Source organism: Athene noctua, chromosome 4 (genome assembly GCF_965140245.1).
Source record: "Athene noctua chromosome 4, bAthNoc1.hap1.1, whole genome shotgun sequence".
Taxonomy (NCBI): domain Eukaryota; kingdom Metazoa; phylum Chordata; class Aves; order Strigiformes; family Strigidae; genus Athene; species Athene noctua.
The window spans coordinates 17,559,497-17,585,772 of NC_134040.1; the positions used below are offsets into that span (position 1 = coordinate 17,559,497).

Sequence of the window (26,276 nt, forward strand, 5' to 3'; positions counted from 1 at the left end):
CATGAAGCAAAAGCTATATTTTAAGATGGCCTGTGTATACTTATACTTAGACATACAGTAATACACATAGCTGGAACACAGTCATTATTAATACAGTGCACAATGTAAAGCATGTATCAGTACACCATTACAGGTGGTCTGTTGGCATTGACAATCGAACCAGGCATTTTCAGACCTGGGTGATCAACAACAGACATCCAAACCTCGATGTCTAGCACCTATGCTAGTGGTCCTACTTGCAAGGGTTTTCACAGAAGTCCAGCAACAACAGCATCCACCAATTGTTTCATTCAAAAACTACAGATATATTTAAGAGCTGAATTTGAAATGTTTGGTGTAGTCTCTTCTCCTTTGAAGCCCTGACATTTAAATCACTTGCAGCACACAGGATCAGCAACAAAGCTGGAATACACTTCTGAAGATGCCCCAGCCGCACTCCTCAGAGCCACTCTATCCCACTCACGGCAGCTGCCTTCCCAGCATGCAAGGCCAGGTTCATTCAGTGTAGTGAGCACTGAGTACTTCTTAATGCTCAAGCAATATATAACTAAGCCAGAAAACATTTGTTACCTTCACAGAAAAAAAAAACCCTCTGAGATAAAACACCAATTTAAGACAAAACATGCATCTGTCATTGTATGTACACATGGAGAGAAATAACTATCTCTGTTTTTTAGTTCTGCTCCTGCTTTTCCTGAAGACATTACTATTGGATTTCACTCCAAATTGCTGAGCAGGATATCTTTCCTGCCTCACAACTTTGATTTTTGCCAAGCATCCAATCAAGAAACGGTAAGGACAGCTTTTAGCATCCTGGCTTCTACCAGAGACCCCCAAAAAATCTCTTGACTGGGTTAGAGCCTCTAATTCACCTTCCTTGCCAAAGCTTGTCCCACTCAGCAGCAGCAGCACAACAAGCATCCTAGCCCTGTGGTACTTGCTTAAAATTCTGTCATACAAAGAGTATCAAAACCATCCCCATGTCTTAAAAATCTGTTGTCACAGAGAGCTGCTGCTCTTTCCCCTTTATTGGTGTAAACCTGATGAGTGTTTCCACATGCAAACTTCATCTCATTAACTACCTGAGTAGCCACAACAGGAAGTACAGAATACAGGTGTTCAACAGAAGCCTGGCAACCAGCTTCTAGCAACATACCTCTGTGTGCCCACCCTTCACTTGGGATAGCCTCATGGGTGACATTATGAGCCCATACGAGAGTGTATTGTCCAACAAGTAATTACGAGCTACATGCCCTGCCATTTGCCAAAAGAGAGGCTGCAGGATCGCTTAACTGGGATCTTTAGCACATATTTGTCATAAGGAAGGAAGAGGGGAGGGAAGGATTGAAGAGATGTCACATACCACATTTGCAGCTCTTGTTAACTCAGTAGTTGAGTATCACTGGAGCTACTCATGCAGAGTTCAATGACATGGGAGGCAAAAGGGGAGCACCACATAGTTGGGGTACAAGTGCACATGGGGAAGACAGAGAGCAGCAAGGAAAGTGCAGGGCCTCACCTCAAAACCACACATAATTTCACTCGTTCTTGCTTCCAAGAAGTCTGAAGGCAAGGAAAATGTGGAGACAGAATTACTGTGGATTCCCTCCCTGGACAGAAGAAATATCCAGACTCTGTCACAGTTGGATACTGTCCAAGGTCTTTATCTTATGCTTTTTCATATTTTATGTCAGGAAGAAGGAAAACCAGAAAATGCAACACCCCACCCTCACCCACTAAAAAAACCCCAAGCCTTAATGGAATATATAAATCCTCTGTCAAGACTGGATATGCTCTGCTGACTAATTCTCTGCTCCACCCTTGTCACAGGTGGGCCAAACTACTCTCACAGCCAAATGGTGAACAAAACCAAACGAGGTGTCCTCTAGCCAAGCTGAAAAAGGATCCAGTTATTACTAAAAAAAAAAAAAAAAAAAGAATAATAAAATCACCCCCTTTTTCTTGCAAAAAGGGGATGGTGAAGGCAAGGCTGCCCCCAGGCATCTTTAACTTATGCTCTGACAGGTTATGGGGGATTTTGCCAGAGTAATTATTTTTCTATTCAACAATAATGAGAAATTACCATGGCAACCTCCCTTTCACGTAGTGCACTCACACGCTCAAACATTGAAATAATGGCCTAAACATAACCAAAAAAAAAAATTAATACTTTAAAAATATTTTGTATTAAAATAAGCTTAAGGAATGGGTCAGAGGAGAGAAGGCAGAGTACAGCCAGCAAGTTGGGTCATAAGTGAAGATGCCATGCTGCTGTAGCCAGCTACCCAAGCAGCAAAACGTCATCTGCCACAACTGTCATTGCTCCCTCTGATCCCCTCCACCCCCAGTATTATTTGTAATTTGAAGCATGGCTCAAATCTGAATAGGGTCTCCAAGCAAATGGAATCCTAGGGTTTCAGTATTTTTTCCTGACTCTGATTTCTTTGGCAAATGTAATCAGATTTTAAGTACAATGATGTTCTTTTTCCCCCTCCATCTAATAGTCCCACATGTTCACTGTGTGATCTGAGAGTCAAGCTGTGTTCTTCTTTACACCTTACACACTTACATGATTAAGAGTCTGCAAGCCAAATGAGGCTTTTCTACTTGCCTGTGATGGTGATTGCTGAACCAAAATAGATCTTGCAACTGGAATATAAGGCCAACTGAGACTATGGCATTTTCTCCAAATTCCTGTATTTTTGTTTAATGACTTGGAAGGCAGAATGGAGTTCATGTAAAAAGTCAGTACATGAAACCACACTTGAGAGAGGATGCAGATACCTTGCAGGACAGAATTGGAATTCAAAATTATTTTGATAGATTGCCGAAATGATCTGAAATGAAGATGAAATTCAACAAAGTGAAGTGACAAAAGCATAAATAGAAAATGGAAGAATAACTGGCTAAGCAATACTGTAGAAAATGGTCCAGATCGTAAAGCAAATATGTCAGAAATCTGTTGCTCTTGCAAATAAGGGAAAAGTCTTAGATATAATTCCATTCCATGCCAGCAAACACATCTCTGAAAAGACTTCAGATGGATTATTGTCCATCCTCTTCTGGAATACTATGGCCAGGTCTGGGCCACCCACTCTTAAAGAATTTATCTGAGAACAACAGGAATCATTGTTTAAAGACACAAGTAAACAAACAAGCCAACCACAAAAGACTCATAGGAAGCAAAGCAGAAGGACCTAGCTGTGTATAAGACAGAAACAGCTCACAGGGAATACGATGACAGTCTTCAACCATATGAAAAAGTTGCTATAAAGAAGAGCAGTCACCTGCCCTTGGTGGCTAACAAGGATAAAAGTAATATTCAGCTCAGTTTGTTCCCATTACAGACTTCTAGGCTAGTGTTTTGCAGAGGGGAAAGAGCTGCAGAGCATGGCTACTGTGTTCCCAAGAAGAGTGGATGCAGAGGTCCCGCTGCCTACACGCCTCAGGCAAGAGCTGCCCCATCACGGCTTGTACCTGGCAAGAAGTGGATTTTTATTTTCTCCCTCACATTGCTTTTGGCTGCACACATATAACAGGTGTAAATAGTATATTAAAAAGACAGTCATGGAAACAAATAAATGTTATTCTGAATACATACAGGAAACACATCTGTTTTGAAACAGGACCTTTTTTTTTTTTTTTTACGTAATCACTTTTCAGGGAAAGAGTTGAATTTTAAACATCAACCTATGTGGCTTGGCATTGGACAAGGCAAAAATAAAAAGAGATAGAGCCTTTGGGAGCGTACATTTTTCTTCTGGCACCTGAAACCCTTCCCTATTGACACTTACTATTTTCAGAACTCTATATGTCCGCGCTCCTGTTGGCAACATACACACTTCTCATATTCTTTCAAGTTAATGCTGCATGAGGAAACTGCTGTCTCTCCAAGGAGAGAATGGTATTCCTCCCTCCTCCCATTCCTAGCAAATCAAACTACATTTGAGCTTTTAAAATGCAGTTCAAGATAACTTTTTGCCATTAAATACACCTGTAAAAACTGCACAGCCATTACAAATTATGAAATCACAAGATAAGTATCATAAAAAAATTCTGACACTAATGTTTATACTCAGAGCACACTGACAGACCATTAAAAATAAAATGCCTGAGTACAAGAAGCCAATAACTTTCTCCATTAGCTTTAAATTAGACCCATCTTGAGTCTACCCAACATATTTAAGGCTCTGATATAAATTTCACAGGAGTAACAAATTAACAGGGATCCATATATCTTAATTTTATACATTTGGACATTTGAGTACGGATCTGTAGGTCTGGCCTTGCAATGCACAATGTTTTTATGATCTGGCATAGTGGTTTTGGCTATTTATATAAATTCTATATGGAACACTGATATTATGAGTCTTAAATTTCTTAGAAACAGTATGTAGGTGAGAAACCTATTTAGTCAAATGGCTGTCTGTTATCATACAGGTACAAGAAGATGCACACCTTTCTTATATTCAGAGCACCTTTGCTATCAATATGCAGTACCTTGTGCAGTTATTAAAAGCACCTGAAAAAGAGGACCAATCTGGTTGCCCAAGGCTGGTTTGTAAGGACCACTCCCATTGCTTTTGCATTTGTTATTGTTTCTTATTTATTTTATCTTAAACATATAGCATGTTTTATATAGCATTAAACATACCTTTAATCTTGCAGCTAGTGGTATGCTACAGAATCTCCAGCTCCCCTCTCTCGGCCAGGAATGCCCGATTATTCCTTCCATTTGTTATTTCACACATATTCACAGTTTTAATGGTGTTGCTTGCTTTTATTTCACTTACTAGTGTGGCTGGATGCCATCTCTCAAACAATGTGTAGTAAAACTGGCAGAAAGATTTTAAGACTTGGCTTTGGTCATAAGTAGTTTTCTGTTCCATTATATACTTGCAACTTTTTGCCAAAACTCTGCTCAATGCCCAAAACATATCAGTTTCTTCAGCTTACTTAATAATTAATTAATTGTTTACATTCCACTTCGGAACTTATCTTTGTACAGTAAAGAAACAACACCAAGTTTCTGTTTTATTGAAATGGCAGAATATAGTCACGCAACAAATCCCCACAGCAGTACTGCTTCAGAGAGACTGACTCGGGTGCAAAATGGGGGCAATGTCTCTGCTTCTCACATAAATCTGGAATGACTTTAAGAATCCAATGGAATTACAGGGAAAAGCTCATAACAGAAAGCTACTCTTACAGATTCACTGCAAATTCTTAATATATCAAGGATCCTATTTCTATTGCCTATAAACCGCTACACTCTAAGGCAACAAAATACTGGGGGGAAAAAAGCAGTAACAGCTCATATTCTGAATGGGGAACTGGGAAAATCAAACACTAATTATTTTATTTCAGATAAAAATGGGAGGGGAAAAAAAAGAGAGAGAGAAGCTTTGCAAAATATACAAACTGATTCATGCCATTTTCTTTTACTCACAACCCAGGGATGTGGAAATTGGCATTCTACAGCGAAACAATTATGCTGTAATGATACTGGCCGTACACCTCAGCTTTGCAGATACATTGCTTTGAGATAGCGTCACTTCGATTCTCAAATAGCTAGTCCACACCAGAAAATTACACCAGGGGTTCATATTAACTGAAACATGCTGATACTGATATGAGGAAGAGAAATATTTTCCTTATATTTAGAAATATGGTTGACCTCTTCCTTGTTATTTGGCCATTAACATATGCCTGAATTAGAGACTTTTTGTTAGAGTAGTTGTGGCAACTGCTTGCTAGGCTGGCAAATAGCAAGACCATTCTACAAACAGCTATAAAAGTATAGTCGTTCCATTACATATAAACCACCCAAGTTTTCCATCTACACACATGCTACATGTATATCAAGTTGGATATCATTTTAAAATTGGAGTCCTTAAAATTATAGAGATTTTCAAACTTAAGTTGTCAGGAAAGGACAAAACAGAGAGCTATCTGGTTTAGTCTAATAACAGAATCAACGAAGAGCGCCTGGTCTCAAACCTATTATTTGTCATTGTTTAAATTTTACTGCATCTTATGGACAAAAGAGAAATGAATCCTTAAATATTCATTCTATGCATGTTTCACTATTCACCTACAGCAAATAGACAAAGATTGGAGAGTTTAATACCACATTGTAAGCAGTACAGAAGAGAAAGAGTTAATTTATGAAATGTGTCATTTCACCTGCTTCTTTAATTTGAATTCATTATTTCCACTCCTGGAACTTGTGCACAAGAATGGATAGGAGAAAGAAGGAGGAAAAAAGAGCAATGAAGCTGAGCTCAAGACATATTCCACTGCCAATTCCTTATAGTCACCACAGCATCATCCTTGATATTTCACAGCAATATTATCAATATCTAGCAGAAGATGCTCTTTTGTCCTTTTTAAGTATATAGGGTAAGATTGCACTTGGTCTCTATGGATAAGACCTATATTCTGGCTGTGCGAACAAAAATACTGGACATTAACAACTAAATCATGTGCAGTTGTTAACAGAAATAGACACTTCCACCCGTAGCATAGTATCTGTTTGGACTTGGTGTATGTACAGTGCGTGCCCAATCCATATTCAAAGTTGTTTTAAATTTGATCCCTCTTTTCAATAGGCACGAGGATGTCTCTAGCTGGCTGGGATCAGTAATGGATTTCCTTAGTAGTATTCTCCATCCATGATCATTGCAGACAAATCACAGACTTGAGTTTTGTGTTTATCAAAAATGAACCACAGTTACACTTCTCTATTCTGCCACAGAATACCCCACAGCCTCAGCCTTTGAGAATGGTTTATAGAGATGGAATATTAAGTGTGTCTATTATCTATTGTACTACCGTCAGTCATATGAATGTTCTTATTTTATTCTGACATTTTGACCTGGTTTCTTTTTTACCTTGTTTACTTCCATCTGTATGAGTAAATGGAAGCTACTGTGCCATCTATCCCAATGAAAAGGCAATAACTAGTATTGCCATCAGTGAATATAGAGCATCAAACGTTGTATGTCACTAGGGCACAGAAAAAAAGTCATATTCCCAACAACATCAATAAGAGTCTCTCTGGGTCTATCTACCCAAATGCACCAACTCCCAAGGCTCTAAAATTTAGTGAACATAAATGCCTTCATCAGTTATTATAGTGAAAATAAAATTATTACTGACAACATTTAAATACTACAATGGGAAGATGATGAAGACAGTCCTTGATGCCTCCATTTCACACTGGATTCTCACCACGTCTTTGCTCACTGAAGTCTCACAAAAGCACCACACATATTAGAGACAAGTACAAAGCTGGGGTCTTCAGAGCCCCCTGCCTCTGACCAACTGCAGACAAAACTATGATCTAACAGACTGTATTTTGAGAGGTAAGAAACAGTTAAGAAGAGTTAAGAAAACATACTGCTGTTACCTCTTGTGCCTTACTCTTGTGCAAGTCTAGTGACCCAGGTAGGGAAGGGAAACTCGGTAAGACAAACTATGATTCTACCTACATTCCAGCTTCTTGGAGAAGTATCCTGTGACAGCTAAGTAATGATGCAATGAAGAGTTAGTTTTATCATACAGGGAGATTATATGGGTTGAAAAGACATATAGACGAGGAGATATATCTCTATATGACACACACCCTCTACTCTACAGGGCTTTGAGAAGACTCTTGCTAAGACTCATCAAAAGATTTTTAAAATTAAGGATATGCTTAAATGCTTTGCTGGACTGGGATCCAAGTATGCATTTGTTAGCTTGCAAGTCAAATTAATTAAAGATTATGATTTCCTATTAGGCTTTGCAAACCAGGTAAGAGCGTAGCACAATGTTGGACAGCTCTGTCTAACCAAAGAGCTGTTATTTCTTGGAAAGGTACATGAAGTGGAAAAGATCCAGTGTATCATATGTCCCATCTCCTTTAGAGGACAGGTAATGTCATGGACAAAAGCTTAATTTAGCAATAACTAGTCAGAAAAAGAGAAAACATTTAAGAGGGAAGCATTTAAGAAATCACTCCCTTTTGTTACTATTTACAAGCATATCTACACTTTAAATTGTATATTGTTGGCTGCATTTAAGTGCTTAATAATATAACTGTGGCTCTGGGTGTTCAGATATCACCCAAAGAAATTGTAACAGCACTATATAATTCCCGGTAGCACAGAGAAGCAAATCTTATGGCACTTTACAGAAATTCTGGTAAGAAGCAATAGTAAAGCACAAAATCAAGTTCTTTTCTATGTGTTATTAATTAAAAATAATATATATCTTTTCTATATAAACAGTGCATATTCTTTAAGCAAAACAACACTGTGGGAATTAACGAATAATTACATAAAAGAGATATAGTCACCTGAAAATTATGTTCCTTAAAAGTTCATTCACATTTTTTTATTCAACGCATCTCAGAAGCCCCCCCCCTCTTGTGATCTTTTTAAAGGATTACTTCTTTAGTATAGCAAAAGAACATTTCAAGTTAATTCCTGTACACATTCTGTGCTTACCAGGATTAGTAATCAAAGCCATTTTTGTCAACTGGCAGTGTTACTCCATCCACAAATATTATCTGTGTTAAGTGTGTGTTTCAGAATCTAAACTCTACTTAAGAAAGAGACAAGAAAAAAGGTAGCGCTTAAGTGTTATTAAGTCCCTATTTTAGACTCTACTTACTCGGTCCAGTTTTCAACACTACAAAATAATTAGTATCATGTGTATCAGCCATTTGGGCAACTAAACAGCCGAAGTTTTCAGATGCTCAGGTTTATAAAAATAATATAGCTATATGTATTGCTTGTAATTTTTGATATACAAACACATGTGCATTGAAACTTAATCAAATATTAAGGCTGAGATTTTCAAAACTAATTAAAGGACTTACTTATGCATTTATTTTCCATTAAATTCAGTGGAAATCAGATGTTGGCATATTCTGTGCAAGGCTCCAAATCCCAGCATTGAAATGGAACTTGTTACTTTTGCTGAATCAAAGCTGGAGGGTGACAAGAGGGCTGGGATTCATTTCACCCCAAGACAGTTGTCTAAATTCATATGAGATAAAAAGCCTCCTGGAGATACCTGTCTCTTCACTGACTGTAGAGGGAGCCTAGAGAATAGTTCAGTCTAGCAATGTAATGTTTACAGGGATAAAGGTAGGTAAGATAAATCCTATTCTATGTACCTACCAGGAATTTAAAATTCAGGAAGAAAACTGGTTTAAGTTTTGGGAGCTTACATAGTGAAGGACAAACATAACTGAAAAGCTGGGTGAAACAACCGTATCTACTTCATCTAGATTTTTACAGTCTTGGCAGGAAAACCTATAAATGATGTTCAAGTTTTTTGCTCTCAACGCTCAAAGATCTCCAGGCTGCCAGGTTCCTGCTGTTTCATATAAAAAGCTCCGAGTGGCAGACAGAAGTTGGAGCACTGGTTAAAGATTTCTGCCAGTATGAAATGTTTTAAATGAAGAAGATGTGATTATTTGCCTGGCTTCCTAACTTCACTCCCTGGCTAGCCATAGTTGCCAATAAAGGCCCTCAGGTCCTGTGTTTTATCTCATCCTGTATTTGGATACAAAATTCCCTTACAAAATACAATTCAACTAGAGGCAGAATTGTTCATATGTATTTTCCTACATCCTCAGAACTCTGAAATATAAGGAATTCCTAAATCAAGACCACACATATCAAATATTGCCATTTTTCATGTATTATTCTGCTACTGTCAGATCACTCGGTTACTCCCTGTTTCCATCGCATAGCACTATCCTTCTCAAGCACGTAACACTCACTAACAGGCATGTGACAGACAAATGTGATTAATGAAGGAATAATAATCAGGAGTCCAGGTTGTTCAACAAAGCGAGGATGGGTTGTGCTTAAGACACTCACAGATTCTCAGCATACACCATGGTTTACGAATTTTGATGGCGAGAATCACAGAGTAGTGAACTATTTAAACTGACATTTGCATTTACAAATTAAAAATCTGATTCAAATGGAGACGTCTGAATCACCTGCTTACAATAAAAAAAAAATACTTAGAACCAAAACTTTTACTGTTATTGCTGCTATAATATTGTATAACAGTGTAATAGATCACTGACAAGAGTGTTAAGGTTGCTAAATCAAAGGATATTTAGTTCCTGTCCTGAAAGGCACTGAAAGAAATATAGAGAGAATGAAGCACAAATTGGGAAACCCAGAGGTTGTGATAACAGAGTGGTTTTGTGTGTTTGTTTTAATTATTAACTTTAAATTTTCACTTCAAAAGAAATGGGAGAATTTATGTGTTCCAAGAAGAGCGCCCTTTCAAAACTCAGTCTGCACTAAGCAAAGTAAGTACAGCTTTCTTTTAAATGTTGTATCTTATCTTGTCAGCCTCATTTATAGTAAAAAGGCATCAGTAGTAATAATAAGGCGGCAGTTTGGTGAACAATTCCTTCACAGAAGCCAGCTATTACGTACCGTAACAAATTAAAAACTCCAAAAGTCTATGCGGGTCCCCAGAGAAATGCTATTTAATAAAGCAAACACTGATATTGAATGTGACAGAATTCCATTTGCTACAGAATCCCATCCAACTGAGTTTGGCTGCGGCTGAAGCAATTAGAGAAAGCTGTGATTTAATGATTATGCTAAAACCCTAGACAAACAAAGCTCTCACCTACCAAGTGGCCACTTAGCTGTATCACTACCACCAAAATGTATAAAAATCCTTGTAGGATTTCATTTGTTGTCAGTCAACTAGTAGCAACATGAGTAATTATTTACTAAAAATGTCTACTTACCAGCTACCCTACTGCTTAAACATGAAAAATGTATAAATCTAAATTTAAACAAAGTAAGCAAGGCCAAGTGTGAGCTACATATGTCAGAGAAATCACCCACTACGGTCATCCTTGTAGCTGAGACCTGATACGATCTAGTTGAAAGATCATAACAGGTCAGTGTTTAATCCTTTTTTTTTTTTAAAAAAAGTAAAATCTTTATGTTGTATATGACAATCCACTGGGGCCTCACCTCTGGGTCCATAAACATCTAATGAAATTTTAAACATCTTTTCATCACAGCAGTAGCCTCCTATGAACTACAATCTATCGCTTCAGACTCTGTGGACCTGTTAGATCAGCAGTGAAACTGATTCACTTGAGATTTCTTAACTTTTGTTAGATGGTTATTTGGCTTCCCTATTTCCTAATCCTTTCAAAATTTCTTTGTATAAATTTGTAGGATGTAAAGCACTATAAAAAGGACTACATGCATGTGACAATTTGGAAAATTTGCTTATGGAAAGCTTGTGAATTTGCTTGGAAACTCTGGACTTTCTTAGTGGGTTCACGCCAGTCAACAAGCCCCACTGTGAAAAGTGATTAATGGTCTTTCTGATTTTTAACTTCCACATTAGTCTGAGAGCCGAGTGACACCTAGGACTGCTGATGTAGATTTTTAGTCTCATTGCCTTCCAGGTGAAAGCATCTTCTGACAAAGAGCAAGCAAAGCCTCGAGAAAATAAGTTCCATTCCTCCCTAACTTCTTTCAGGAACAGGATCTAGAGACATGAATATCTATAGCCTAAACAAAAATACCAGTGTTGATACAGCCTTTTAAATCCATAAAGAATATGATGTCTGGGAGAAAACTCAAAGACACAGGAAACTATTTTAAGAAAGAAAACATTTTTGCATAACATGGTGAATCATGCACAGAATTGCTGCAGAGGAGAGTGAAATAACTTAAAGAAGCTATGTATAGGAATGCACTTCTCAGGCAGCTCAGACCTATTTTCAAAGATTTAAATCGTCATGTCTTAACAGAAGCATATAGTGTGGGGCTTGGGGTTTTTTGTTCGTTTGTTTTGCTACAGCTGTGCATTTCTAAATAAGAAATAACATGCTCAGAACCCTAAAATTTTTTTAAAGTATTATGTGTTCCTCAAGAGTGCTCTAAACCCAGAGCATCTACAGTTTTTCTGGAAGTTTTGTGTTCAGACTACTAAATAGCCTGAGAAGGCAGCAGTAGCCTTGACAAAGCCAAGAAACTACATGGTCCCATTTCTGGGAACGTGTAACTGCCAGAGGAGCTGTCATCTGAGAGTGAGACAGAAAATCAGAAAAGATTCAGTGCTAATGTCTTCTTAGACTAGGGGAAGCTTATGTCAGCTTATGTCAAGCTCAGCCCAGAATATATGGATCCACACCAAGCAGCTTGGTTTCTACCAGTGCAGTGACAACCACTGTGAGATGTTACCATATTTCTGTGTTTAATCAGAGACTACAAAATTGATCATAGCTGGATCTTTCTCTAGGTCCTCAAATAAAGACTATATCAAAGTACCACAGATCCTCTTCTGAGGGTGCTAGGTGCAGGTGCTGACGGTTCAAACATCTTAGGATTCTCCTCCTCCAAATAAGTTCCTCCACAATCAGCTTGACTTTCACACCTGGTTTCTGTATGCTGCACTGAAGGATCACGTCTCTGCTTTAGACCAAATTATTTCTGTTCTTTTTTCTCCCTCTTGCTTGCTTAGTTCTACTTTCTGATTTTGAAGAGTTTTTTCTACAAGCAGTGATACAGACATGCATACACTTGCTTTTTGTTGATAGTCTCAGCTTTTGTACTAGTGTCTCCTGGATCAGGCCATTTGTCTCTTAAAATCATATATTAAGTTATCCCTGGTCTGAGGCACTCTAGAATGAATGTGAACTTTTTATAACCTCCACAACATGTGAGGTCTGAAAGCTGCAAGAGGCCCATCAGAAACTGCCAGGTCAGCACAGAGCCCACCATGTATCTTGCAGCATATTAGCAAGGACAAAGGAGTGTATTGAAGATCAAATATGCTTTGTATTAAGCAAGCAGGTCCTTGTTCAGACTCCTGTGAATGTTCTAGTTCAGTAAGGCTCAACATCTGGCAGGGGTCAGATCTGGTCTGACTTCCTTCTGACTTGATTCAACACTCTCCAGTACAATCAGAGGCCTTCATGTCCTAAAGTCTCGATGGACTCGAAGAACAAGTACAGAATCAAAGCCGCTTCTCCCTCTCTCCTTGAAAATACTCATGCACCTTGATCTGAAGGGACCACAAGCAGGATTAAGCTGTCAGTATTCGGATGATCAAAATAATCTTACTGATACCTTCCTGATCTACAGGGTCTAACCCAGCTGATATGCAGCAGTGTCTGTTCTGCATGGTGTAGTGCTGGGAGCAAACAGATAGACCTTGTAACTTAACATTTGAAATTATCAGTCTTTAGTACCTACTTTCTTGCTGCAAGCTTACAATAACTAGGTCCTCTATTCTTCTGGTGTAGACTGTGCACTCTGTACCTTCTCCTATCAAAAAAATAACTTGAAATCAAAGCTCTGAATAGATATTAAAGTGTGGGGTTTTTTTAAGAACAGGAGTCTATCCTGATGGCAGCCATGGTTGCAGAGAGAAACTTGAGCATGACAAAATGCATTTAAACATGAGCAAGGGAATAAAGGGAATTACAACTCTTTCTTCTTCAATTGGATGATATTTAAGCCAATTGCATGATCCTTCAGAGCCTGGCTCTGCTTTGGGTAGAAGCACTGAATGGCTTACCTATTTTAATTGCATATGTTCATTCTCATGGCCATCAACATCAGATAACTGGAAGTTCACTTGGACGCAGGGTGTTAAACAAAGTGAAAAATTCTCATTTGGAGCAGAAGAAACTGTGATCATCTTTGATATTATCTTTTCTCATTCAGCTTCTATGATTTGAGTGTTGGTATCAAAAGAAAGTGACCTGAACATACTAAAGACGATGCAAGTTTTACTATTCCCTGTTGCATCTGACTTAAAAATTAACCATTCATTAATATCCAAACAGACACGCTTTGGGGAGACCTGATTAGAATTCAACACTAGTTTATCACAACCATATGAGAGCACTGCCAACGTGCTTTTAAAAAGGCCCTGAAGAAGCATGTCTTGTACATTATTTCCACTGCCTTCACCTGCAAAAGTGGTATCTCTGCTTCACTGACAGAATAAATCCATGGAAACTTAATTTTTTTTTTCTCCAGTTCTCAAAGGGACAGCATTTTGCACCAATATAAGGAAAAATCAGCTTATTTTATCTAATTCATGACATACTACCCACTGGTAGGAAGAGAAGGATGGCAGCTCCCCTTCCTTCATGCTTTGATAGAAAGTCAACAGAGAAGTAATACAAAGTGACAGGTTTTTATGACTGACCTCCTGATACCTACCGGTGCATAAACATACAGTTGTTAAAACTTACCACTAGGGCCAGGGTTATCCCCTCTTGACTAGGAGTCTACCAAGTTGTAAATAAATAAGCTAAAAATAGAGTTCCAAAATAATGTGTTCTATTTAGCAGATTCTGCCACTAAAATATCATGTCCCAGAAAATCTCCAAACAGGAAACCTGAGATTTCACAGTTTCATGTCTTTAATTTCCAGATGTTGTACAAAACCTGGTAAATAGGAAGGTCATCTACATGTCTCTTCAGTGACAAGTGGTGTCCCTCGGGGGTCTGTACTGGGACCAGTACTGTTTAATATCTTAATCAATAACATAGCGGGATTGAGCACACCCTCAGGAATTTTGCAGACTACACCAAGTTGAGTGGTGTGGTTGATACGCCTGAGGGACAGGATGCCATCCAGAGGGACCTAGACAAGCTCAAGAAGTGGGCCCATGTGAACCTCATGAGGTTCAACAAGACCAAGTGCAAGATCCTGCACATGGGTCAGGGTAACCCCTAGTATTAATACAGGCTGGGGGGATGAAGGGATTGAGAGCAGCCCTGTGAAGAAACACTCCGGGGTACTGGTGGATGAAAAGCTGGACATGAGCTGGCAAAGTCCACTCACAGACCAGAAAGCCAATTGCACCCCAGGCTGCAAAAGAAGCATGGCCAGCAGGTCAAGAGAGGCAATTCTGTCCATCTACTCCACTCTGGCAAGACCCAAACTGGAGTACTGTGTCCAACTCTGGAGTTCTCAGTACAGGCAAGACATGGACCTGTTGGAGCAGGTCCAGAGGAGGGCCACAAAAATGATCAGAGGGATGGAGCACCTCTCCTACAAAGAAAGGCTGAGAGAGTTGGAATTGTTCAGCGTGGAGAAGAGAAGGCTTCAGGGAGAACTTATAGCAAAGGGGACAGAATTTTTAGTAGGGCCTGTTTCAATAGGACAAGGGGAAGTGCAATTTTAAACAAAAAGGAGGTAGATTCAAACCAGATATAAGGAAGAAATTTTTTACAATGGAGGTGGTGAAACACTGGAACAGGTTGCCCAAAGAGGTTTTAGATGCTCCATCCCTGGAAACATTCAGACTGGACAGACCTCTCAGCAACCTGATCTATTTGAAGATGTCCCTGCTCATTGCAGAGGAGCTGGACTAGATGATCTTTAAAGGTCCCTTCCAACCTAAACCATTCTTTGATCCTATGCTTCTATGATAGACACCCTGAAGGTGATGGGTTTCTGGTAAGCACTGATCACAGTATTTGGATGCAGAGCAAGACATAACAATGCCCTTCCCAGGTGATCATTTCTGCTCCACTCTGGGGCCAAGCTTCTGTTAACAGGATTGCATTGTTGATTTTGCCCAGCCCTTTTGATTAGCTTTAAATCACTGTGACAAACATCACCTGAACCCCACCCTCAAAAAATGATGGTGCTCTTTGTATACAGTTATTGCTATATACTATTTAGAAATAAAAGTGGCTTTTGAACAGTAAATATTCTGAGAACACTTCTATCAAGGCAAGGCCCATAAAATTCAGCCAGAGAAAGTACATCCCACTTCTCAAGTATTCAATTTCATGTCTTGCCCTACCACTGCACTGTTGAAGAAACTACAAGCAGTTGTTTGTAGTGTAGCAATCAGTAGAAGCTGCTGAATAACGTAAAAGTCTTTTTGCACAGAAATTTTCAAATTAGAAATCTGATGTCAATTTGATTTGTTTCTGTAGATTTCTGTAACCAAAGTTTAGTTCATACAAATGTTTGTGAACAATGAATTCAGAGGCAGGTTGCTAAGATTAATGCAATCGTCAAAAGAAAAATCATTTTGTGATTAAATTAAATTCATTTCCAGCAGAGATAGAGGTAGCATAAAAAAAATGAGTTGCAGAATTAGAGAATAGAAAAAACAGCATGATAACCTACTATTGCTACCAGTTAGTCTACCACATGATAGGATGTCTATTTGCTTTTAAAAAATACTAGGAAATTATGAGTAAAGGTGACCAACCATAAAGCAAGAGTAGCAAATCTGTATAGAGATAGGAAATTTGTTACAAACAGTTCATGAACAATAAACATGAGATATAACACTACTCTGAACAATTTCCAAAGTCAGTAAAAAAAATTTTGTGAATGAAAATATTACAGATATGTCACCTAGAAAGAATAGGAAGTCAGAACCAAAGAAGGCCTTTATCACCTAAAACAGACTAGGTCAACTGAAGTCCACCCCCATCCATGTTTTTAATAAAAGAGCCTCCACAATGTCATCTCTCCCTCTCTGAAAATACTGTTACATCCACACTGAGAGATCCTAAATCAGCTGGATTTTGGCTCCATCCTGCCCAAGACCTCTCCTCCCCGAAAAGCCACAATGTGGTTTGGCAAGTGTCAGACAGCACCTAAGCCCCTGAAGGGCTGGGCCATTATGGGTAAAACCGAGAAAATTCCTACATTAATCCGATCAGTAAAGTATTTACCAAGAAGGCCCAAATTCAAGTCTCTCTGCAGCTTGCAGAAATTCAAAACTGCCTTCTTTATCATCCAGGCAGTGCTTTAATTTCCAAAAGAGCCCAAAAGAGTCACCATTTATCCCTTTTTGGCTGCTCTTTTGAGGCTCTGCCCCTGTTTTTAGAAAGGAACACAAACTGCCAGAGCCAAGAAGGGACTAAGCAAGAAGAAACTACTCTGGAGTTGTGGGAGTTGAGCACCTTTGGAAGATATGAATCTTGTATTTCTGGAGACCAATCAATAGCTTTTCATACAGGAGGTGTCTCGTCACATCTGCATTAGCATGCTGCAATAACAGCACAACAGCTGGTGCTGATGATCCAATGCCCATAACAGGAATTTGGGGAGGCGAGGGAGAAGGAGAGAAGGGTTTCATTTCAGTGAACTTGAGACTAATCTCATGGCCTGAATGCTGAGGAGCAGAGAGACCTTAAAGTCCAGTTCACACATGCCAAGACTGCAACATGACCCAACACGCAGTAAGTGCAGACATTCAGACAATTTGCTTCAAAAGTGGCAATCCATGTACAAACTAAAACACTAGCAGAGGTGAAGATAAAGTCCCTGCTACCTTTTCCAGACACAATTAAGAGGAAAAATAGTGCTCACTTCTATGCCTGCTTTTTGAGCAGAAAATTTTAGGTTTCTATCCTCAGGGATTTGGGTGGGCAGCTGTGTCTGGGCAAATCCCAGATCTGGAGGGCTGCTGAGCTTTCACAACAACAACAGAAAAAAAATCCCCCCTTCTAAAGACTACCCCATCATGAGCTTACTGTTGAGCTTAGCAAATGACTTGTTCAAAACTGCTCTGAGGTGCCGGGCTTTCACCTTACACTTTGCATAGAATCAGCCTGTGGTTTTACTCCATTCTGGGGGCCAGCACCTAGCTGTGAGATGACTAAATCTTTTTTTTTCCCACTTAACTGGTTTTAGCTAACTGTGTCAGCTAGGCCACTCTGCACGTGAGAAATAATCACTAAAATAATCAACCCAAGAGCTTTTAATTATGTAGGGAGTAATACTCCAACAGTACTACACACCCAGCTCATAAAAGAGATCTAGGGCTATATTCTGAGGGCAATTACGCTAAAGCAAACCCCACCGACTTCAGAGAATCCCTTCACTTTCTGTGACAGAATCTGTGTGACAGAAATTAGAATTTGGCACTTAGGGCAAATTTAAGCCTGACATGGCTCAGAAATTCTTGACAGGTGCTGCCGATGAGAGGGTCTTCCTCCTCGTTCCTTCCAGGGGGAGAGCAATAAAACCTCTCTGATAGCTTAGCTTTAGGCATCTCTTTGCCAAGTACCCACCATATGCCTAAAGGCATTAGAGAAACACAGTTACATTTATTATCATGAGACCAGTTGGCTCTGTTAGAATATCTGAAATAAACCCCAAATTTTTAATGGCTTGGTTTGTTTTTGCAGAAAGCTGTATCTTGGTATATGAGCTGTCATATCAGATTCTATTTTATTCTTTTATTTTTACAAAGTATTGCATAAACAGGAACAGCTGGTGTTGATTTATAAACACCAGAGTTGTCTTGAGAGTTTAGATATTATTTTGCCAACATTTAAGCCTAATCATTTGCAAGCAATTGTTCTGTACCATAGTGGACAGCGGTTCTTCTGCTTCCTGGAGAAAAAGATATTTTTTAATAATACTAATAATTTCATTCTGAATTACATTTAGAAGAAGGATGTTATGTGCACAGATCTATCCCTCCATATATATCTGTGTCTTCTTTCATCCAGAACTTCTTAGAGAATGTCACAACATTCTGAAATTATTGTAGCTATTGGTACCTATGAGAACCTGCGTGTTATTTGCATGTGTGAGTACCTGGAAGTAAGATGTGAAAACGCAACCAGTTGTTCAGCTTAATATTTAACCACCTTAACCAGGGAACATTCTTTCCCGTTTTAATTCACAGCACAGTTGCCAAGTTCTGTAACAAATACTCTCCACACAACTGTCTCTTCCCCTGTTCTCCTGATTCATTCCCATTACAGGGCCATGCTGTGCACTGAAGAGTGCAGGAATCACGTGATTCTATGTGATCAGCTAATTAGAGAAATTATTATAAGCTAAAAGATGCCCGTTGAAGTTTCCTGCATCTCCAAGTGGTGGCATCGAAGTTCTCTATGAAAGTCAGCCAGTTTTTATCTTCAGTTTTAATAAAGGAAAGCCAAAGACTTGGTTAATAAAACATTAAAGACAGCAAACAAAGGGTAAAAATAACTAGCGAGCTTTCACAAAAGAGGAAACCTACCAGCCCATCTCCCAAGGACCTGAGATGTTAGGTATAGTCTTGTAGGACTTTGAAAGAAGATGGATAACAACATGAAAAAGTTTACCAGGCATGGAGAGTCACTCTGGCTAGCTGATCTGAATGCAAAGAGTTGTGGGAGGCTTAAAACACTCAACAACAATAAAACAGCAGAGGGTATTGATGAATGCAAAGTAATGCATATGAGGGAAAACAATCCTAATTAGATCTAAACCACAACAGACACTAGCTATTATCGCTCGGCACAAAAATCTCGGAACCATTATGGATAATTCCATGGAAATGTTGGTTTGATGATACGTAGTGATAAAAAAGGCCAACCACATGCTTTCAGCTTGGAAAAGAGGTAACTGGGGATGGGTACAACAGAGGTTTGCAAATCATAAAAGTCCTGGACTTTCTTGTCTGTGATTAGGAAATGATTATTCAGTCTAATAATCATCATTGTAATAAATAAATTAGAAAAAAAATCTGGGACACCTAATAAAATGAGCTCACATTTTTAAATGCAGTAGGAGGAAGTAATTTTTCATACAATGCACAAGCTGCAGAACTCATTGCTGCAGGGCTTCACAGAAGTCACAAGCATAAACAAATTTTAAAACATATTAGGTGTATTAGTGGAGAGAGAATGCACTGGTAATTCCTGAATGCAGCGTTCCAGGTGCAACCTCCCATTTGGGATGACCTGATATATCAGTAAGAAGCATTTTGTCCTTTCCCAGTTTTGCCCACTTATACTTTCCCAAACCATCTGCTGGTAGTGGCAGGATAGTGGACATCTGACCCCTCTTTCACACAAATCTTTGTTTCTACAAAGGCCTGACGTTTTGTGTAGGAAATACCAAATCCTGTAATTCCCTTTGGTTTCCAGTTTCATATCAGCGTCTCATCCCCAATAAACTGTTGCTCTGTTCAAATCCCCTTCCCCTTTCCTTCCTCCATTATTTCCTAATGGCACTAAACAGAGATAGCACAATTTCTTCTCTCACCTAACTCCACTCTCCCACTTGTCTTCATTAAACTTTCTCAAAGATTTATAACTTTAACCAATGAGATGCCTTTCATAAAAATTTTATAAGACAAAGATCACCCTTCTGCCAAATTTCAGATCCTTATTCTAAAACAATAGGATGGCGGAGGGAGGGAGGGAGGGAGGGAGGGAAAGCTACAGCTATTCAGAGCAAGGTTTGCCAGGACTTTTCAGTGTGGTCAAAACAAGTATGTTTTCCCCTTGCCTAATGCCTGGAAATGTTTGAATCATTTCTGCTGAAATTTTCCAAAACAGATTCAACTAAGAAGAAAACCAGCACGGAAAGCTTCACCCCACAGAGATGCCAAATGGTTAAAGTCTGGCAAAGTTATCAGCAACTGCAAACAGGGAGTTATCATGGAGAACGACAGGCAATCTTAGTAAAACCTCATCTATTACACCACCAAAGAGCACAAAACATAGTATAAAACATGTGATTACTGATGCTTCTGATATAATGAAAGCATAGCCTTCTGTGATAGATTTTGGCAATCATTTCACTGCACATTATTTTAAGAGTGCATTATTTTATTTTGCAAGATGTCATCAAATTGAAAAAAACCTTTTTGTCATGGGCCAAAAGGACTTTTAAAACTAGAAATAATGAGAACATCAGCCCTGGCAATGACTGCAACAAATAATGCCCTGCAATTCTCCTCGTTTTCAAGTATCCACAATTTTTTTTTAATGGCTATATTATGATTGATTTTCAAAAATGGGAAAACAGCCGTGTTTAAAATGTGTCTTACTAACCTTAGAAGACAGTTTTAAATGCAGATAAGTGAAGGGATTCACAGCTAAGACTGAGGCTTGAGGCAGTAATTTACCCCACTGAGTGCAGCGAAGTCTGTCTACACCTTTCCTGGCAATGAGCACCAAGCACCAGCTTTCAGGCTTCAGTGTCAGGCTGCCCACATAGCTCAGCACTGGCACTGCAGAGCTGAAGCAGGGCACACCACACTCAAGGCACTCGGACTCAGCAGCACCTACAAGGCCAGGCGTGAGGCCAGGTCCAAGGGGATGCCAGCTGCAAGGCTGTGTACAAAGTGACTCTTTTCTCGGGTCTGTCATACATGACTATCAAGAGATGCCATATAGGAATAACCAAAAGAACAAAAGACAGATTTGCAAATGTGACTTCTGAGTTTCCTGGTTTTTCTATGCTTAAATAACTAGTGGTCCATTAAGCTTCATCTTCTTTAATTACTATATTTAAGGAGATAAATACATTCCCAATATAACTAATAATGGCCAAGCTCTTAGTTCCCTGGAGAGTGGTTCAAGTGTCTTCTTTATAGCTCTGTAGGCCAGAACAGCTTTATTTTTCACAGATCAAGAACACTTGATTGAGCTCACCTGTTTGCTTTCTGTATGTAAACTGAAAGAGTTTCCAGAGATGAGAAAGACTACTCACCAGTTTACAAGATCTGACCATTAATGGATTTGCTCATTTTAATCCAGAATTCTTGTAGATCTTCACATCAAGACCTGTGATGTATCTCCCTGCATTTATGGCACAGGGAACCTTTCAGTAGAGCACAATCTCTCTGCCACTAGCCTAAAGGTAAAGCCAAGCTATGTGCCATGTGCTTTTTCTCCCAATAAAAGCTTCTAAAGAAAAGTCTGTGATAAACTTCACAGAATTTTATAGAGATAAAAAATTTAAATCTCCAGGGGCTCACTCCAACTGAATTAGTACAGGGGTGATTCAGGCTGTTGTAAGAGGGCTCAGTGGACAACTGGTCTGTGATTTGCATTTGAAACATGAGAAGTTACTCTGCAGGCTGAATAAATGATGCTGGAATACAGGTGACGAAAATACTACTCAGAGGAAAGCCTATCTCCCACCCCACAGTTTACAGTCCTCAGTTTTCCCTGTGAACCAGTCAATATATTAACCTTTAAAAATAGCCTTGCACTGTGAATTTGCTGTCAAGTAGCTTCAGTTTTTTCAGCTGAAAAGAATTTTAAACTCTAACACAGAAGAGCCGTTCTCAGCTGGGTTTGACTATTTTCACCGGTAGTGTGTATCACCAGCGCTAAATCCCATTTGACGAGTATTTTTTTCTCAGATTTAGGAAAGAGAATTCAGGTTGGTGCTCACAAAAGGAGTCTGCTGGGCAGGTAATCAGGGATTTTATTTCCCTTTTTTTTCCTTTTTTGGTCCCCTTTTTTAAACGGATCAAATTTCATACAGCGAATCATGAAGAAACAATAAACATGGGAGCCTAGAATAGCATTTTTGCAGAGACAAGTTTCAGGATAGAATAACGCTTTAATTTTTTCCAGGCTTCCCACAGTATTGCTGGCAAGCCTTGAAAGCTGTAGAAGAGCAAGCAAATGGATTCCAAATCTCTACCATGGGCCAGATTGTATTTAGCCCTGCATGGGACTGCAAGGAGTGAGCATGAGGGGGGAGAAAACAAAGAACCTCCTCCTGTGCCGAGGCATAAAACAGCAGGGAAACATGAGCACTGCCTCATGTGAAGATGAATCATGACATCAGTTTCTCCCAAAAAGGGCTGGGAAGAGTTTGGGAGTGATTGGCAGTTGTCCCTTCTCAGCACTGGCCGTCAGAGCTGTTCAAACATGAAGAAACATCTTTGCAAAGGACCGCTACATTTCACCTACCAAATTTCTTTATGACTCCTGAGAGAACCTCAGCCAAAATGCATGCTGAGATGTCTTTAAAAGCAAGCCCTTCCTCTTCCAACCTGTCTCCAGCACAGGCCCCTGTCTCTGTCAGAGTACAGAAGGGCTGTCTGAATCCCAGGAATTTCTGAATTCCTGGGAACAAACACGTGTAACGGGTGAACTGACTACACAGCCTAGGCTTCTGCAAGATTTTTGGTGGTGTTTGGTTTTTTTTTTTTGAAGTCTGTTCTCTTTATGATTCTAGAGGCTGAGGCAATACTATTTCTAGAAGAAAAAGGCTTAGAGTATTTTAGCACACTACCATCATATACTTGAAAATAAGTAAAATATTCCGTCATTCCCACTGTGCAAGGCACAAACTGAAAAATGAGTGGTTTGGTTTTGTCACACAACAGCTGAAGGTGAAACCAAAATGTGCTTGTTGCTTCCCCATCTAACAGACTCTCGTATGCTTTTACACTTTATCATTAATTCAGTTAAATATCTATGCAGCATTGTCAGTCTTCAGCTATCTCTACTAGTGGATTTACAAACTCACTAAAGCAACTGATATAGTTTTTCTACTGAAATATAACCTCTTCTTGCCAAAACACTGCTACTTATTTAACATATATGTTACATCACTGTTCATGTAAAACAATGAAACAACTAAAGCGAAGAAAGGTCAGCTTAGAGGGCAGGAATAAAACCATCTTCCAGGCTACCAAGAAAATCCCTGCCTCTGAAATTCTCTCTCTTGCTCCTTGCCATTTGTTTGTTAGCTCAAACTTCTAACTTTGCTCCCAACCCAAATTGTCAACTATAGGGATACTAATTTTCTGAAGAGACTTCACGGTCATGCAGCAATACTTCCTAAAGGGATTTTTTTTTTTAACAGATTTCTACCACTGCACTTCCTCTGCATCAAAATCTGATCAAGATGGACACAAACAGCAGGACTGACAAAATTTCTCTCTGCTTTTGAAAATAGCAAACAGTGCTCCATGTAATAATTTCTCAGCCTATACATGACAACAATCTCTTCTTTAACTATGCAATGAGAAGACTCAATTATTTTCAGCATTATTACAAATTAACAGTATTTTTACTAGTGTGCTTTTTTAAGCTATAAGGCTTATTCTTTTTTAAAATAAACACATCGGAAAATAGTTGTTCAGTCTTAAATGAAGATATACACAAAATGCTTCAAACAGTAGAAGTGATTTTGCAATTTACTCTCGTAAGTGATATTAACATTTAAAACTACTAAAACATCAAAACACCATGGTAACACATTTTTATCCTGTACAGCTTAGTTCACAAGCATTTGACTCTTGTTGATATATTGTCACTTTTAAAAGATTTTCTCATGCAACACAGGTGCATAGGGCACATGGTAGTCTGCAACAAAACCACCACCGAGCAACCTTCCTCTCTCAGTTGGCCAGAGTTTCATCATTTATACCAGCTGTGGATGCAACAGCAAGATCATTTGTCATAGCCAAAAAAAAAGGCAAAATTATTATACAATAAAAAATTCATGCAGACTTTAAAATTTTAAAATAAGATGAATTCACTCATCCTTTGTAAACGAATAATCAAATAAGTAGCTTTGGTGAGACAGAACTGTTGACAGTTTTGAACTTAGGTCTCTAAATGCATACTCCTTTCTTTCCCTTACACTGGCCCCTGGTGTGTTTTATGTGAGGATGTTTAATAGACCCCATCAGCTCATAGTACACAAGGCTCAGAATTGGTTGCCTTTACTGAATAGGCTGGGAAAGCTGCCTCAACAAATCTGTTCATGCTTAAGGTCTTGTTGCTGCCAACTGACGTGCTTGAAACGGCTGCCTTTCCATCCTCTGCTGTTAGTTTAACTGCACATTCACAGCAGAAAGGGCGAAAGATATACTCTACAACTATGCCAAAATGAAAAGCAAGACCGCTCTTATGCCCAAAATTCAACCCTGCTGGTGCAGAACTAGTATCTGATTTTCCCTGGCTCAAGCATTTTGAAACAAAAAACCCAACAGTCCTGAATTTCATCAGTGCACTGGAGTCTGAGACACTTGTGAGAGCTCAGGCATACTTAGAGTTTCCTTCTATTAGCCATAATAAATACATTTGAGCAATAAATACATGTGCGCAGAGAAGAAAAAAAGACATAAAATAACAATAGATGCAAGGTTGACACTGGGGCAAAAATGATGAAATTGCTGGAGGATTCTGTCCTTATATAAAGACCCTGTCACGCTGCCAAGGTCAGCTGGAGCTTGGGTTATCTGTTACCCGAGGCTATTCTACCTTGTTTTTTTATTCAGGGATCATTGTTCTTTGGTTGTTTATGTGGATTTTATTCCACCCTTTTCTTTATGCTTTGCTCACTTTTCAGCTTACAGTCCCTACTGCACATACCAGAAGCCCATCCTGGTAGTGCACTGAGAAATTCAGACTACTCTAACGGGAAAGAGAAGCTCTGAGAGAAAATAGAGTTTTCCTCTTTAAAGGGGAGGCAGAGAGAAGGTATTTAACAAATCCCTTGTGAAAAGAGAAAAATTCACTAATTAGTTTTAAGCATAGTGAATGTACCAAAACTGGGGAGGTGATGCCATCTAAATATCTTTACCAACATAACAAGGTAGTTAAACAATACACAGTTTTCCCTGTATTTTAATGCTATTTAATACATTACATTTAACAGTGTTTCAGAGATTCATCAGAGAGAACAACATAAAGGAGAAATGGAGAGGTGAGGAAAATAAAAGCGAGAAAGAAAGGGAGATAACACATTGTATAATATCATACACATAGCAGAATAACTGAGATTTTACAGTCAAGGCTTTAGGTAAGATTTTTACAGTAAAATGTCATATAGCATGGGGCAGGGGGAGACTGAGAGACCAGAACCTCCCATCATGAGTATTACAGGTATCTTTTGCATCAGTTCATTTAAAACCATCACAAAGTATGCCAGAGCTTTCTTATTCCTTCTTTTAGGGTCAATATCTGTAGAAAACTTTACAGGAAACATTTGCACTGAGTAACACACAATACATTCAGCTTTCATGGGAAAAATTACATGAAATGGGCAGAATCAAACCCTACCATTAGCAACGCCAGCTCCCGTTGACTGAAGTGGGAGTTGGATTTGCTTCTATCAAAGCTGATGTTGGCAAAGGTACTCCCAAAGAGCCATGTAATAGGCTTCCTTATCCTTTCCTCTCTGTGGGGTTTGAAATGGTTTTTAAGCTGCTGCATGACTTACATGCCCCTGAAAGCAAGATACAGAACTAATTAAATATTTTGCCTACCCTGGAATTCAAACTGTTAATTTGTTGTGTAAGAAAGGGGGTAAAGAGTTTAGTCTAAAAATAGTAACAATGTTATTAATGTACCTACTATTTTCTGTTCAAATTTTGTTTCACATATGTTTCTGTATTTTAGGGAGATTCTTTTTCCATTGGTCCCCAAGGTTATTACATTCTCCAGGACAATCAGAACTTACTGGTAAAACAAGTAATGTATACAACTCCAGGATAAAACTATAAAACATGTGTTTGGAGTAAAGTG

At 38.9% G+C, this 26,276-nt stretch overlaps 1 protein-coding gene across 8 annotated transcripts in view; it reads right to left on the reverse strand.

Annotated features, from left to right (window-relative positions):
• The window catches only part of LDB2 (LIM domain binding 2), a 219,723-nt gene that overhangs the window by 142,574 nt on the left and 50,873 nt on the right, over positions 1 to 26,276 (reverse strand). The window lies entirely within an intron of this gene.